Source organism: Gymnoscopelus braueri (assembly GCF_963280865.1).
Source record: "Gymnoscopelus braueri genome assembly, chromosome: 22".
Classification (NCBI taxonomy): Eukaryota; Metazoa; Chordata; class Actinopteri; order Myctophiformes; family Myctophidae; genus Gymnoscopelus; species Gymnoscopelus braueri.
The window spans coordinates 26,003,693-26,021,063 of record NC_137624.1 but is presented as its reverse complement, the minus strand read 5'-3'; the positions used below and the strand labels follow the sequence as shown (position 1 = coordinate 26,021,063).

The 17,371-nt window shown below is 40.5% G+C and overlaps 1 protein-coding gene across 1 annotated transcript in view; it reads right to left on the bottom strand.

Moving 5' to 3' along the window:
* pappaa (pregnancy-associated plasma protein A, pappalysin 1a) overlaps positions 1–17,371 on the bottom strand; it is a 189,150-nt gene that overhangs the window by 131,126 nt on the left and 40,653 nt on the right.

Sequence of the window (17,371 nt, the reverse complement as noted above, 5' to 3'; positions counted from 1 at the left end):
AGATATGCAAGCTCGTAGATCTGTTATTTTGTTGAAAATTTGTGCAAATCTTTGAATATATATAATATATGTTTCACAGGGAACATTTTTAACTCCGATCTGTGCTTCTCTGGAACAACATATTTTGAGATGGGGGTCCGCGGCCAAATACGTATAATTTTGGGGGTCCTTGACATTGACAAGTCGCAGCACCACTGATATAGCAACATACGGTTAGGATTTAGAAAACATTTTTAGATATGTATTTGGCCGCGGACCCCCCATCTAAAAATGTTTTGTTCCAGGGACCCCCCAGAAGAGTGTTCGCTTTAAAACATATAATGTTCAAAGATTTGCACACATTTTCAAGATGTTTAAAAACAAAATGCAGATCTACAAGCTCATAGCACGGCACTTGGAGCCACGCTATATGAGCTTGTAGATCTGTTATTTTTGAATAGCCCAAAGAAATCTTAAAATGACACAGATGCCTTCCCGGATTGAATGGGTTAAGGGTTCAACTATACTGATGTTTTTCAGAGTTGTTATTCTAGTGACGACTTTTTCTCGATTTATCGAATAACGGAGAAGCAAATCTTTTCAATTATATAGCGATAACATGATAAATCTAATCTATATCGTCGCTGTCGGACAGAAACCTCTTATCTCCATATTATTATTATTTTTTGTAAATTAACGCACTACTTGATCACACTACAGCGTCACACAAAAGTATCAAAAGTAGCAGATCCGTAAGCTTGAACCGCGTTTTGAGCTCATAGATATATTAAGTTCTCCTCAGAATAGGGATGCTATAGGGCTCAAGTAGTTAACGTAAAAAAAATAAGTATCAAAGATTTGGTGCCCCCCCTGCAGTAACTCTGAGGACCCCCTGTTGAAGACTAAGCGTTTTTCACCTCAACGGCTGTGTACAAGAACGTCCAAAACCTCCATGTCCATGTACGCCTAGTTCATGCCTAGTTCAGACCACAGCCAGTGTTGCCAGATCTGCTTATTATAATTTCCCCCCAAGATTGTATTTGAAAATAGCAGATCTACAAGCTCACAACGCGTCGCATCGCGACGCGTTGTGAGCTTGTAGATCGTGGAGTGTGAATAGCTGATGCATATGTTTGAAGTGCTCATGTGGCCCATAGTCGCTTCTTTTGGGCTTGTTTTCCTAGACCCGGTTGCTTGTTTCTCTCACAGAATCTGGCAACGCTGACCACAGCTAGCTTCCGATAGGCTGCCACTTTGTCTCGCCGCAAACCTCAGCGAAAAATTCCCTCAACATTATTTTGACTCTGACTTTAGTTGGTTCCTTCTCCTGCTGAGCTCTCGTCCTTTGGACCACCAGGTCATGGGTTCGATTCCCGGGCACCACCAACTGTATGAGTAGCACAACAAGTCGTGCGGTTAAGTATTGGGGAGCTGATGGTAGATGTGGCGCTCCACCTCAGCAATCAGATGCTACCGCGTCTGTCGGGAGGGCCATTCAGAACGTGTGAACGCAGGCCTACAAGGCCTTAGATCAGGAAGCAAGCAAACCGGAAGAGTAGGGCTGAAGGCGGACCAAATACGTATTACATATTAGTCCTCAATAATATTACATTACTTATTACTTGGAAGCAAGAGTAATATTATATTACATATTATATTACAAATTCCTCTTGTCCACCCCCCGAAAAAAAAAAAAAAAAAAAATCTGTTCAGCCAGCTCCTTTTAGAACTGAATCCATGTTTTTGGGGAATAATAATCAATCAGCCAAATCAGCCAAAAAGGCAATAAAATACAGCAGCAATCTCTCTTGACCTTTTAAACGAAATGTTTTCAAAAGGCAGCCAACAAAACCTGAGTATTATGAAATATGCACTATTTTTCACACAGTAATATGGTATAATATTACTGTTTTGGCAGAGTAACACCTGACACTACTCGTTACTGGGTAAAATAATAATATTACAGTAATATATTAACTCGTTACTGCCCAACACTGATTGTAACATGGATAGACTCCCACATTCCGGAATGATACCAACAATAAGCCTCTCCGACCGACTTACTTACTGACACGCTGTAGTGTGATCAAGTAGGACAGTGGTTCTCAACCAGTGGTCCGGGGACCACCAGTGGTCCTTGAGAGGGTTCCAGGTGGTCCCCAGCTAGATGATGGAGCGTTGGTAACCAAATGGACCACTTCTAGATCTTTAACTCTTGAGAGGTCCATTTGGTTTCATTTTACGCTCTCAAGAGTTAAATTATTGTTAAAGATCTGCATTACTTAATTAAAGAATTGTTATTTTGATCAACGTTTGCCTGTTATCTCTCCTATTGGCACCAACATCAATACAGCATGGAATTGTGGACAAAATCATATCCGACGACAACAACATATTCTAAGTCTTGGGTCTGAGTGTCTAAAGATCTAAATCTAAAGATCTCATCAAATGGTGGTTCGTGGCTCAAACGCAGAATAAATAATGGACCTTGCTATGAAAAGGGTTGAAAACCACTGAAGTAGGGCGTTAATTAAAAAAATAAACCCTAAAAGCTCAAATATGGAGATAAGAGGTTTCTGCCCGACAACAACGATATATATAAACTGTATATATTATGAATCAAAAAAAGCAAATGATGGAATAATGGCCACGAGTTGCAGCCATAGTCTGTATAAAAAGAATGGACTAAGCCACACCTCTGGTTTCTGCAGACCGAAAATGAAGCCGATTGTTCAAGAATTTGAAATCCGCCATCTTTAATATATGCCAAAAAGTAACCGGGAATAGGAACCGGAAATCAATCCCTAAAGAATGCTATTGGTTGGGTAGCTTGTCAATCAAGAGTGGGGGTGGGGAATGAATGCTATTGGTTGTGTAGCGTGTCAATCAAATCATCCCGCCCCTCCTAGAGCATAGGCTACTTTATCGTACATTTTAAAATAAATGGAACCATAATTTAGCAAAACGCATATCAAGATGATTGAAAGGTGACTTTAAACTAGCGACTGGAAGCATATAGTATTTATGAATGTTTATTAATGTAAGAAAATCAAGTCTAAAGTTAGTCAAAAACCCATCCGCTTTCATTGAGAGAATATTCTTTCTGACACCAGCAGGGGTAACACAGCGAAACTACAGGCCATTCATATGAACTGTCTCTTCCGTAATAGACTCAATGTAAAACTTTCAAGCTGGGCCCTTGGTTGCAGCCCTGGTGGACAGCTGATGGCAACAGTGTATCCAGCCATGGTGCCGGTGTGATGGTAAACATAGCGGCAGGGAGGGATATGTCTGGACATGCACTCTGGGCTTTCTAAGAAGGGGCTGGCCGACGCTGGTGACTCACTCACACACTTTTACACACACACACTCACACAGTAGCTAGACATTCAATCCACCACACACACACACACACACACACACACACACACACACACACACACACACACAGTGGTGAACTAAGTACATTTACTCCAATACAAGTACTGTATTTCTTAGAGGCATTACTCCATTACAAGTATTTGAAAACTTTTGTTACTAGTCACTACAGCTATTCGAAAGTAGCAGGTCTACAAGCTCAGTAGAATGCACACGCATACACGCACGCGTGTGCCCATGTACGGAAAAAAACTAATGCAGTTACATGCACGCATGCACGCACATACATACATACACTCGCACGCACGCACACACGCACCCATGTGCGCACATACACACTATGTTCTGCTTCATAGATGCTTTTATATAGAGCAACTATTTTCAAGAATACGTAAGGGAATTCCAGTGACATGAGACGATGGAATGAAGCAACACTGATAAGTTATACTGCTACCAGGATTTACGCCGTTATTCCGCAGAAAAAAAGAGCAACATTTTTAGAAGCCGGTGATGTCAGTGTGATTTTAAACACCCTGCTGCCAGTTGGTCTCGGGTTCCACCAAGCTGATAGACTGGGGAGTTAGAGCAACGTTTTTCAGGCCAAGGACCCCCTAGCGGAGAGAGGGATGAAGCAGGGACCCCCACTATATATTGTATAAAGCTGTGTTGCAGATTAAACTTTTTCATAGATTCCATAGATAGTTTGGATTCATGTTAATGTGTATTTTCAGAGAGTTCATCTTTAAACCCTCAATATTTAGTCAACTTGACCGTTGGCTCTGTACTTGGTCTGCTCTGTACTTGGTCTGCTCTTTTTCCTTCTACACCAACTCTCTGAAAATAGCCGATCTACAAGCTCTCAACGCCTCGCGATGCGAGGCGTTGAGAGCTTGTAGATCGGCTATTTTCGGCAAATGTTCCCCACCACACAAAGATTTGGCGAACGCCCTCTTATAACTCTTAGGACCCCCTAGGGATCCCAAACCACCTGTTGAAGACCCCCGAGTTAGAGGATTCTGGGGAACTGCTAGTCCTGTCACAATTATTACACAATCACAATTATTTGAGATAATCGCAATTACTTTGCATAATCGTTTCCACGTTGAAAAAGGTTCGTACATTTTCAAACATTTTACAAAAATAGTGGAAAATAGCTTAAAACGTGTCACGAAGTATACAATTATTAAATATGTCAGTAATGTCTTTGTTTGTCATGTCTGCCCTGTGCAATATTTGATTACGAAGCCTAAAAGGCAAACAGAATTTTGTTCCAATGTTCAATGCCAAAAACACAATTCAATTGTTAATCGCAATACTTTTTAAGACAAGTAAACGTCAACTTAAAAAAATTACTTGTTTTCTATCAATTGCACACCCATGAAGCATTGAATTCATGGAGATATTTTAGTTTTGGTCGCATTCCTGAGACAATAATTTGATGACCGGCGGAAAGATGCAAATGTATCCGGTAGGAGACTCAAAGTAGACTCTTTGAGTCTCCTACCGGAGAGACCGCCGGTCATCAAGTTAGTGGCTCAGGAATGCGACAAAACACAAAAATATCTCCATGAATTCAAGGCTTCATGTGGTGTGTAATAGATCGATAATTGGTCATCTTTTGGTTGAACTACTCCTTTAAGACTGCTAGACAGAACAGCTGGACCAAGGCAGTAGTAGGGCACAGGATTACACACAGAATCAGCACAAAAAAAGACCTTCCATCAATGATACGGATGCTGTCGACCAATGATTCTCAAACTTTTTCATGTTAAGGACCCCTAAATTGATACTTATTAGGTTGTTCAAAAAATAAATAATAATTCAGACCTCTAAAAGGGTCCATTTTGGAACCCCCACAAAAACCCTGAGGGTCCCCCGGGACCCCACTTTGAGAAACACTGGTTCATAGGACATAAAACATGTAATGTGGGAAATGTTTAGATTAGCCCTGGATACACTCACAGGAAGACTCACAGAAACACTCACAGACCCTCTTCAAGGCGTAAAAGCATTTATAGTGTGTCTGTGTTTGTATGTGTGTGTGCACGTGTGTACGTGTGCATGTGTTTTGGATCGCTCCGTTCCACAAACGTGTGCCTCTGTGAGAGCAGGTATGACTTTATTATTGGAGGTTATTGGAGTGCTGAGTCATCATAACCTGTTATGACTGTAAATAGTCGATCTACAATATAACTAGTACCGCATGAAGCCCATGGCACCGTTTGTGCGAACAAAGTAAAAAAAATACGGCTTACTGAATTGCTTAAACCATTAAGACCGGGAACGCATCTGTGTGTCATTTTTAGATTTCTTTAGGCTGTTCAAAAATAGCAGATCTACAAGCTCATAGCGCGGCACCGAGTGCCGCGCTATGAGCTTGTAGATCTGCTATTTTTGTAAAATCGTGAAAATGTGTGCAAATCTTTGAATATATATATTTTTTAAAGCGTTAGGATTTAGAAAACATTTTTGTCTTCGGCCTCAGGTCTTAAGTCGATTTGTTGATGTATATATTTTTTTAAATGACAAAACATTGGGAAAAAAAATATTCGAAAAAAGGAAATCAATAGAACAACCGCTAAGAAAACATAAGCGATAGTCGCAGAAGCTCTCTCTCTCTCTCTCTCTCCGTGGGGAATGATGGGGGCATGATAATAAAAACTCAGGGATGGTAGCTTTACCGTCCATTCATGCACACTGCTGCTTTCAATCATCTCCAGGGTCCTCCCTTGTGAATGTCACTAACCACATGCAATTCTCTTAACTATCTTGGGTGGTTTCCACAACTCCCCCCCCCACCCCCCCCCCCCCCCCCAACACACACACACTTCTACTTCCATGTGTCTCTCTCTCCCTCTCCCTCTCTCTCCTCCTCCATCCTGCCTTTTTTCCCCCTCCCTACAGCCATATTTCTCTGGGGTATGGAGTCGTAAAGATTTACGAGGGGTGCTCCAAGCTCTCTCTCTCTCTCTCTCTCTCTCTCTCTCTCTCTCTGGCCACGCCAGTGTTTCCCAGTCAAGTGGTGTGAGGACACAGACCTCAAGTCCTTTAGAAAACAGGTGCCAATGTGTGTGCGTACGCACACACGTACGCACGTACGCACACAAACACACACACACACACACACACACACACACATATACGCACGCCACGTACACGTACACGCGTGTGCGCTTGTAGTACCATACTTGTGAGGACATCGACATCCTAGAATGGTCATGTTCATAAATGCCATTCTTTACCTTTTTTTGGGCCATTTTTTAAACCCTAAACCCTCAAGTAGTGAGTTTAATTGCAGTGCCGGTCTCATGCACATCAAATAGCTGATCTACAAGTTCACAACAGTCGCCGGCTATTTTGGGAGTACGTCCGACAACTAAGTGCAAATCAAGTCTAAATATAAAAAAAAACAATTATAACCATAAAACCACAATTGTTTTTCTTGCGAGGACCAGGAAAATCATCCTCGCATTAAGCCATTCAATCCGGGAACGCACGCGCATGTTTTAGATTTCTTTGGCCTATTCCAAAATAGCAGATCTACAAGCTCGTACGAGTGCCGCGCTACGAGCTTGTAGATCTGCTATTTTTTTGAAAAATCGTGAACAAAAATTGCACACATCTTTGAATACATATTCAAAGATGTGTGCAAATATTGAGGGTTTAAAGGTTAACTATCTGAAAATACACATTAACATGAATCCAACTATCTATGGAATCTATGAAGTGAACAAATACATGTCATTTGCACACATTTTCACGATTTTTCCAAAATAGCAGATCTACAAGCTCATAGAGCTTGTGCTATTTTTCAATAGCCAAAGAAATCTAAAAATGACACAGATTCTTCCCCGGTCTAAATGGGTTAATGTCTATTTCTGAAATTCTGCAATAGTTGTGGGGACATTGGTCCTCACAAGTAGGCTATAGCACACACACACACACACACACACACACACGCACACGCACACGCACACGCACACGCACACGCACACGCACGCACACACGCACACACGCACACACGCACACACGCAGCGCGCCAATATTTTGGAGGCATTACGTTATCAGAATCTCTGTTGCCTGTCTCTTCCACAATATGTAAGTGCAGAAGAGGAACACACAGTGTGTGTAACGACAGCTGTTAACACAGCCAACCCCTTTAAGTGTTCATTTAACACTGAACAGGGTACAAACGGAACCAAATGGACCCGTACACACAGTGTATTATAAGCCAGAGCAGGGCCAACCAGCCCTGGTGGAATGTGACTTAGTACATCATCTCGTTGCTGTCGGGCAGAAACCTCGTATCTCCATATTCTAACTTTTTGTGGGTTTTTTTCCCCATTTTTTTCAGTTTACTGAGGTTCTCAAACTTTTTCATGTCAAGGACCCTAAAAAATGTTATGTATTTGGCCGCCGACCCCCATCTCAAAATGTTCTGTTCCAGGGACCCCCAGGAGCAAAGAATAGAGTTAAAAATGTTCGCTTTAAACAATATATATTCAAAGATTTGCACACATTTTCAAGATTTTTCAAAAATAGCAGATCTACAAGCTCGCAGCGCGGCACTTGGTGCCGCGCTATGAGCTTGTAGATCTGCTATTTTTGAATAGCCAAAGTGTAAAATAATGCTTTTTAGCTCAAATGAAGAAGTGACACAGATGCGTTCCAGGACTTAACAGGTTAAAAAAAAATATATATATATATAAATTCAAAGATTTGCACAAAATGTTGAAAATAGACGATCTATAAACTCAGCAATCTGGGAAGGAGCCCATGCATTCGGGTAAAAAAAAAAGGGTCTTGAGAGATTACAAGCTCATGAGCTTGTAGATTAGCTCTTTTAATACTTTCGATTACTTACTAATTTTGATGCCAATACTTTTGTACTCAAGTCTCAAGTTTGAATGCAGTTTTACTAGTAAGTTTTTTACATTGTGGTATTGCCACTATTACTTCTAAAGTACTTCTTCCACCACTGGTTAACAGGGGAGTAAGGACCACCCCCCCCCCCACACACACACACACACACCATGGGACTCTTTCCAAGCCCTTGCAAACAGACGGCGGTTCAGAGGTTTACACACACACGCAGCACGTTAGGACAAGCCCAGACTTGCCTCTCGTACAGCACACAGCTAAATAATCCTCAGCGCTACTTTAACTCTGACAGTGTGCAAAAATAGACCCCCACCAAAACGGACCGACCAGCAATGGTTAAATTAACACAGAGGAGAATTTGCTATGTACTGTATGTACACACATTACGGGATGTAAAGTCGGATGAAATAAAGGATGATTTCCACAGTGGGGAACAAAGCACTTAACCCCAGTAGAGTCAAAGTACAGATATACTCCTGGTCAAATATTACTCAACTACAAGTGAAAGTTGCTCCGTCGAATATGTAGGCTACTTGAGATAAAGTACTGGATTACTTGCTTTACAAAACTGCTTTTTCTTTTTAATATCAATGCATTGCTGTAATTTTGGAACATTTTCCCCCAAATATTACAAAAATTGGTACTTTAGTACAGTACTCAAGTACATTGTTTCTGTCGGGACGCATCGCGAAACATTGTGAGCTTGTAGATCGGCTATTTTCAAATGTATATATGTCTGAAGTGGGTAATGTATGTTTTGTAATAATAATCCAAATCTACAAAGTAACTAGTGGCTAAAGTTTTCAAATAATTGTAGTGGAGTAAAAAGCACAATATTTGTCTCTGAGATGTAGTGGAGTAGAAAAAACGAAATGACTCGAAATTGGAAATACTCCAGTAAAGTAAAAAAATACCCCAAAATTGTACTTAAGTACAGTACTTGAGTAAATGTGCTTAGTTACTTTGCACCACTGAGCAACGACATGTATTTCATCAGCGTCCACCGGTTGATGGATGGCTGTATCATCCTACTACCCATGATGCCGTGGGAGTCAGTGAGTTCATCATTAGCTATGTGCTGCTCGGACACCTGCCAGACTTGAATGATCACATCTCCACGGATCCTCGACTCCAGTATTACCTCATATCTGACCCCGCAAAAATTCATAATTCGCCCATAAAAATTGAATTACGGTTGTTGCGGACTGCGGAGCAGCTTGCTCAAGTGTGGGAATGGAAGTTTGGGGGGAGTTATAGTTCTTTTTTCTGCCCGGGGTCAATGGGAACAGGTATGCAGAAATGGGAGCGGCGATTACACAGTTTGATCTGGTTTGTTCTTTTGGCCTCACACACGGCGGCTGGTTCTCAACATGGAGGTCCCGGGGACCCCCTCCTGGGGTCCGGGGACCCCCTCCTGAGGTCCTGGGGGGGGGGGGGGGGGGGGGGGGGTTCAAAAGGATCCCCCCTCAGCTAAATGATTGATAGTATAGGAAGCAATTGGGTCCATACGAGTCTGTAACTGAGAGTGTACAAACTGAACCATATCAGTGTTAAGGCGGTTACACACCGCGAATATGCGAATATACGCAAAATTCGGACTTGTTCCGAATAATTAAAAGACGCTTTTTAGCTCCATGTAAGCATGCATTGACTTTATAAGGTTTTTAAAAAAAACATATTATTCGCATGAAAAAAATCGCCCCGGTGTTACTGTTAACCCATTAAAAACTTTTTGCAAATCTTTGAATATATATTTAAAGCAAAAAAATAATTAAACTCAAATCTTTACTTCTGGGGGTCCCTGGAACAACATATTTTGAGGTGGAGGTCGACGGCCAAATACATATAATTCTGGGGGTCCTGATATACCACTGATATAGACAAAATATTTTTTTTCAGAAAACTGTTAGGATTTAGAAGACATCGTCTCTATTATGTAAGTCTGATCTTGGCTCAGCAGTGATTGAAAAGGTAGAAGAGGGGGAAAAAAGCCCTGCAAAATGAAGATTTTACTTTTTAATGCACTCTTTAATGGATTGGGAAGCAGAGGAAGTGTACAACGCACGGTCCACTTTTTTGTCGATACCTTAGGATAAAAAATAATATATGCTTCTCTTATTCTCAACGCTAAAGTTTCTTATTCAGTTCGTCGGTGACGAATGGGGTGAGATAACCATGCAATCAACTTAAACACAATTTAGTCGATGGGCAACTTAGTCAAATTGGACATAATTCACTGAAGCAATTCATTATACCAAGTAATATTTTATTCAGTGAATAAAGGCCTTTAGAGACTTGAACAAAATGCAACCAAACTTCCACACAGGCAGCAGAGGATTTAGCAAAAGACTGTAAAATCATTGAAATGAATGTACAATAAAGGGTAAAGTTTGGTTTGCATTGTCATTTAAGGGCGCTATTACAATTATTGGTGAATTGATGGTGAATTATTAATTCACCATCATTACAGCTGATTATATTTATATATATATATTATTTTTTAACCTATTAAGACCTGGAACGCATCTGTGTCACTTTTTCATTTGAGCTAAAAAAGCATTATTTTACACTTTGGCTATTCAAAAATAGAAGATATACAAGCTCATAGCGCGGCACCGAGTGCCGCGCTAGGAGCTTGTAGATCTGCTATTTTTGAAAAATCGTGAATGTTTAGGGACGATCCAAATCCAACAATATCTATGTCTGTGTCATTTACTCTGTCAACATCACTGGTACAACCACTGGTTTTCAACTTGGGGTCCAGGGACCCCCAGCGGTCCTTGAGGGGGTTCCAGGGGGTCCCCCAAACAATAATTTTAACCACTTTATCCATATTTTATATGTTAGCTATTCAAAAATAGCAGATATACAAGCTCAAATCGCGTCACTTTGTGCCACACCACTATTATTCTTAATCTTGAAAGTATTAAGTATTAAGTATCTTCTCTCCTGGGGGGTCAGTGTTGCCAGATTCTGTGAGAGAAACAAGCAACCAGGTCTAGGAAAACCAGCCCAAAAGAAGCGACTATGGGCCACATGTGCACTTTAACATGTACATCAGCTATTTGAAAATAGCAGATCTACAAGCTCGACGCGTTGTGAGCTTGTAAATCGGCTATTTTCAAATAAAATCTTAATTTTTATTTTATTTTATAATAAGCAGATCTGGCAACCCTGCTGGGGGTCCCTGGCACAAAACATTTTCAGAAGGGGGTCACATCAATTCTTATTAATTCGGGGGTCCTTGACACAAAAAAAAGTTTGAGAAACCCTGCACTAAATAACTCGTAGTTAGGAACCAAGTGTACAGAGAAGTGGACACTCTCAGAGTTAAATGAACACTGAGGATTTTACGGTGTAGATTGGCTTCCAAGAGGGGGAAATCGAATCAAATGGGGGGTCCGTGGCCTAATGCATATATCGCTGTTGTCGGGCAGAAACCTCTTATCTCCATATTCTAAATGTTTGTGTTTTTCCCCCCCGCAAATTAACGCCCTACTTTGATCATACTACAGCGAGCGTCAAACAAAAGCATCCAAAGTAGCAGATATACAAGCTTGAAAAGGAGCTTGCAGATCAGTTTTTTTATTTATTATTTTTGAATCCTGAAAAGTAACAGTTTTGGACCGTTTTGGCTGGTTTCCACCCAACAGGGAACGATATCGAACTGGGGGGGGGGGGCATGAAATTAAAACGGTTGAGAATCACTGTTATAATTCAAAATGTTACTTGAGTATACCAGAGTTCAGCTCCATTACGTCTCATTCAATGCTTTTAGATTCCAGTGTTTGCTGATTAATACAGAATGGTTATGTCATCCACGCTGAGGTAATCAACTTTCATCCCTATGATCTGTATTTAGCTGTTTAATGATTGCTTTTAAGCGGACACACAGACATTTTCGTTCGACATTTCGATCCAAAACTATGTTAATAGGCTCTTTGCATGACTATACAGTAGTTCTCTTTCCGGAAGGTGCCATGCCCGGGCCGTTTCTCATACAGCTTCATGTTGATTGGCTCAGCACCGAGAACCACAAGAAATCTTCAAATCGTCTGTCGGGTGGAAACCTCATATGTCCAAAACTGTTACTTTTCAGGATTCAAATTCAAAAATAGCAAAAGTAGGAGATCCGCAAGCTTGAAACGCGACGCTTGTGGATCTCCTACTTTTGATGCTTTTGTGTGACGCTGTAGTATGATCACATACTGTAGGCTGTTAATTTACGAAAAAACAAATTTCAAAATCTGGTGCTGAGCCAATCAGATGAAGCCATTAGAAACTGACCCCGAACAGGAAACAGAAATGCCACCTTCTGGAAAAGGGAACTACAGGCATGCAGTCATTATTGCTTTCAGTTATGACCAATTCTTTGGCTATCGTGTTGTTTAGGCATATAATATGTATACAAGCATATTATAAGCACGTTAAGCTGTTTTATCACAGTTGCTATCCTCATCTCAAGACTGTAACCACTTAAACCCTCTAGACTTAGTGGACCTTTAGGCCGTGTCGTGACCCAAGAAAAAGTGCCTATAGAAAATGGATATCGTTCCAATGTCTGGGCACTACTTTTCCAATACATTTTTGCATCTACAATGCTCCTTGTGGACTTTGTTAAAAGTTAAAACTGTCGCTTCGTAACAGTTTTGGACATATGAGGTTTCATCCCGACAGAGACGATTTATAAAACCCAGACACAGACTTTTTTGGGGGGGAAATAGCGAAAATGGCTCTACAAGCAGCTTGTAGAGCGCCTGTTTTTTTCCCCCTGTTGTACGATCAAGTAAGCCATTAATTCCCCCCAAAACATCTAGACAAGTTGAAATGTGGAGATACAAGGTTTCTGCCCGACAGCGACAATATAAACGCTGTGTTATATAAGTTGCCGGTCGTATAAGGTGGCCGTATTTATGTCACATCTTAAAAATACATTGTGGAATGTGGACATTTCTGGCAGATTTACAAACTCTGTTAGAATGACAACGCACACGCGCACGTGCGCACACACACACACACACACACACACACACACACGCACGCACGCACGCGCACACACACACACACACACACACACACACACACGCACATGCAGACGCACACGCACACGCGCACGCACATATTCTGGATGGTGTTAATGCTGCAGCTGCTATAGCCAGCAAGTGATCAAAGGTGCACAGCTGGGTCAACTATTTTTAAAGCCCCAATACTTCATTTCTAATCCCTGTTCCTGTGCAGTTGTTCCAATACGAGTCCACCCAGAGAACAAGAGAGGTAACAAGAATTTGAAAAAAAAAAAAAAAAAAATCTATTTCTGGAATCCTGCTGATTTCAGCACTTATGGTACTCGATATCTCTCGGGAAAGAGAGGGGGAAAAAAGAGGAACTGATGCTACAGACATGATCTTGTCACTGTCGGGCAAAAACCTTGTATCTCCATATTTCAACTTTTGAGTTTTTTTTTTAAATGAATGCCCTACTGGAGGGTGTAATGCCACACTACAGTGTCACACACTAGTAGTCACACAGTAGATTAAAAACAATAGCCGATCTACTGTATAAGCTCACAATCTCGATGCGTTGTAAGCTTGTAGACCTGTTATTTTTGCTATTTTTGATTTTTTTTTTAGAAAGTGGTTAAGTGTGTCTGTGGGTTTTTTATAAACATGTAACAGTGGTGTAAAGTCACCGAGTACATTTACTCAAGTACTACTTAAGTACAGTTTTGAGTAACTTTGTAGACAAACAAAACAAAACATACATTACCCACTTCACCCCTTTATACATTTCGGCCTTTGAAAATAGCCGATCTACAAGCTCACAATGCGTCGCATTGTGAGCTTGTAGATCTGCTATTTTCGAAGGATTTTGTATACATTTGAAAACGTGTGAAAAGGGACATTCGGCATAATGAACACTTTCTACTTTTGGTACTTTAAGTACATTTTGATACCAATACTCTTTTACTCAAGTAAATGTTTTATTCTGGACTTTTACTTGTAACAGAGTATTTCTACATTGCAGTATTGATACTTTTATTTAAATACTTTAAAAAAAAAAAACTTTTTCCACCACTGACATTTAACCAAGTAATAGTATGTAGTATGAACAAGAGCTTGTGGCTAAACAATGACGACATGGGTATCTCCATTGGAACACGGGTTCCCCCCCCCCTCACATTTCCTGAAAAGTAACTGTGTTTTTTGGGACTTGCAAGGTTTCATGCCCGACTATAGCGTCAGAACAGTGAACTCTTTGCCTCGCTGCTATAAGCCCTCTGGTGGGAGTTGTGGTACCATACCGCCGCGCTCCGCTGGGATGAGACCCTCCATCAACTTTGACTCCATGTCATCCCAGCGGGCACCACGTCAAGAGCCATGAATCCAATGAGTCATTTGCATGTTTCGGGGTTGAGTCAGCGACCAAAATATTTCGCTGTGAGTGTCGGGGCATAAAGCTCGTATCTCCAGAATTTCTATTTTTATATATATATATATATATATTTTCCCCCTGTAAATTAATGCCCTGCTTCGTCAATACTAGAGTGTCACAAAAATAGGCGATCTACAACCTCACAACGTGCCGCATTTCGCCGCGCTGTGAACTTGTAGATCTGCCATTCCCGCTATTTCTGTTTTTATTTTAAGTGAACATGAAAGTGGTCAGTGGTGGAAAAATAACTCACATTTTGTAGTATCAGTACTGCAATATAGAAATACTCCGTTACAAGTAAAAGTCCGGAATTCAAAATGTACTTGAGTAAAAGTACAAAGGTATTGGTATCAAAATGTACTTAAAGTACCAAAAGTAGAAAGTACTCATTATTCAGAATGTCCCATTTCAGAAGTTTTCGAGAGTATGTAAAATGTACAAATATCCTCTACATCTACAAGCTCACAACGCGTCGCGATGCAACGTGTTGTGAGCTTGTAGATCGGCTATATCGGCTGAAGTTGTGTGTATGTTTTGTAGGCTGAATCTACAAAGTAACTAGTAACTAAAGTGGTAAAATAATATAGTAATGGAGTAAAAGTACAATATTTGTCTCTGAGATGTAGTGGAGTAGAGGTAAAAGTATTGGAAATTGGAAATACTCAAGTAAAGTACAAATACCTCGAAATTCCTGACAAGCAACCGCTTGGGACATACAAGGTTTCCAGCCGACAGCGACGGTTTGCACGTTGCTGCTCTTGGTAAAACCCAAGAAAAAGGGAAGCCCCCAAAGGCATTGGGAGCTCATGGATGTGGGAACGATGCTATCAGCCAGACCCAAGATTGATGCTTTGACAAGCAAAGACATTTATGGAGGCGCGTAAATCATGTGTAAAACAAATACTGTATAACACGGGCCAGGTAGAGCTGAGAGTTAAGAGTGAAAGGTGCCGTTAGGTCATGTTTTTGAGGGTTAAAACAAAACAAAAGTGTTTTGTTGTGTGTCATGTTTAGATTTCCTTGGCTATTAAAAAATAGCAGATATACAAGCTCATAGCGCGGCACCGAGTGCCGCGCTATGAGCTTGTAGATCTGCTATTTTCTTTTTAAATCGTGAAAATGTGCGCAAATCTTAGTTTGAATACATATTTTTTTAAAGCCAACATTTTTCTTCCAGGGACCTCCAGAAGCAAAGATTTGAGTTACAAATGTTCGCTTAAAAAATATATTTATTCAAAGATTTGCACAAATGTTCATGATTTAAAAAAATATAGCAGATCTACAAGCTCATAAAATAAAATCATGATTCTAGCTCAAATCTAAAATGACACAGATACGTTCCCGGATTGAATGGGTTAAAAAAGCTCTATATTTCCATAGTGTTTGTTCAGTAACAGGGGGTCTCCCCGTCTCTCCGGCTCTTTAGTAAACAGAAAATACATTTTCCGTCGGGACACCAATTCCATCCGGTCGGGAAAAAAATAACCCATTTACAGTATCAGCTTCAACTTTAGTGTTTCAGTTCCAATGCTCGCTGTTTTATTTCATCACTTCTGACCTGAAATTGTTTTTTTGTTTTTTTTGGTTCTCTAAAGCAGTGGTTCTCAAAGTGAGGGGGGGGGGTGGTCCCCAGCTGAAGTAGTTAATGTCATTGACTGCCAATCACGTAGATCTACGCGAACCGCTTTAAAGCCGCCACGTGCCAATCGCGTAGATCTACGTGATCTAATGTTTTTTTCCAATTTCACCCAAAGACCAAGGAGATATGATTAGTTGAAGATCTAGACTCCTATCCACTTCCTTGTTAACTTAAAACTTAAAAATGCTGTATTTCGGCTCCTGAGTACTTTTTTTTTCCAATGAAAAACTCTGGCACTGGCTAAAAAAATATGAAAATAATTCTGGCAGTTAATGTGTTAATGTAGCATCACAATCAATTTGGGGGTCCTTGGCAGGAACTTTCTTGAGAATGATCTGCTCTATAGACCAGGAGAGATGGGGAACCCCATCAGCCTGAACAAACACTCCATAGCAATGATTACTATGGGAATATAGAACTACTAAAATAATAATTATCACTTACACCACCTTTAAATGTTGTCAAAGTGGGCTATTTTGGTCTAACTGCTGTATGTCTATGAAACACATCTGTGGATTTTTTTTTCCCCCCACCAAAAGTAGCTTGTTTCATCAAAAGTTGTTTGTCAGCTGTCTCTCATCTGATGCAACAGGCTGTCATATTAGCATATCACCCTGAATTTAGAACATACTGAAATTTAGAACAAACATGGGAACATTCCGATTCTGCTGCGCTGCCACCAAAATGTGGAATGCCCTGATACCATCCATTAAAAGATGTGAGTCACTGGTTTCTTTTAAAACTAGCCTGAAAAAAACATCTATTAGGAGACCACAAGTGGAGGTAAATGTAAATTCCCATCAAAAGGACGCAGTTTTTCCTTTCTCTCCTTTGTACATACTGGTGCTTTGTATTTGTTGATGCCATGTATTACTGTGTTAATTTGTTATGCTAAAGTTGATGAATTGAATACATAGGACCACAATGGAAACAAGGCACTTTTTGTGTTATCATTTTAGCTTTAACGCATTCAATCCAGGAACGCATATCTGTTATTTTAGGCTATTCAAAAATAGCAGATATACAAGCTCATAGCAACAGGCTGTCATATTAGAGACGAGC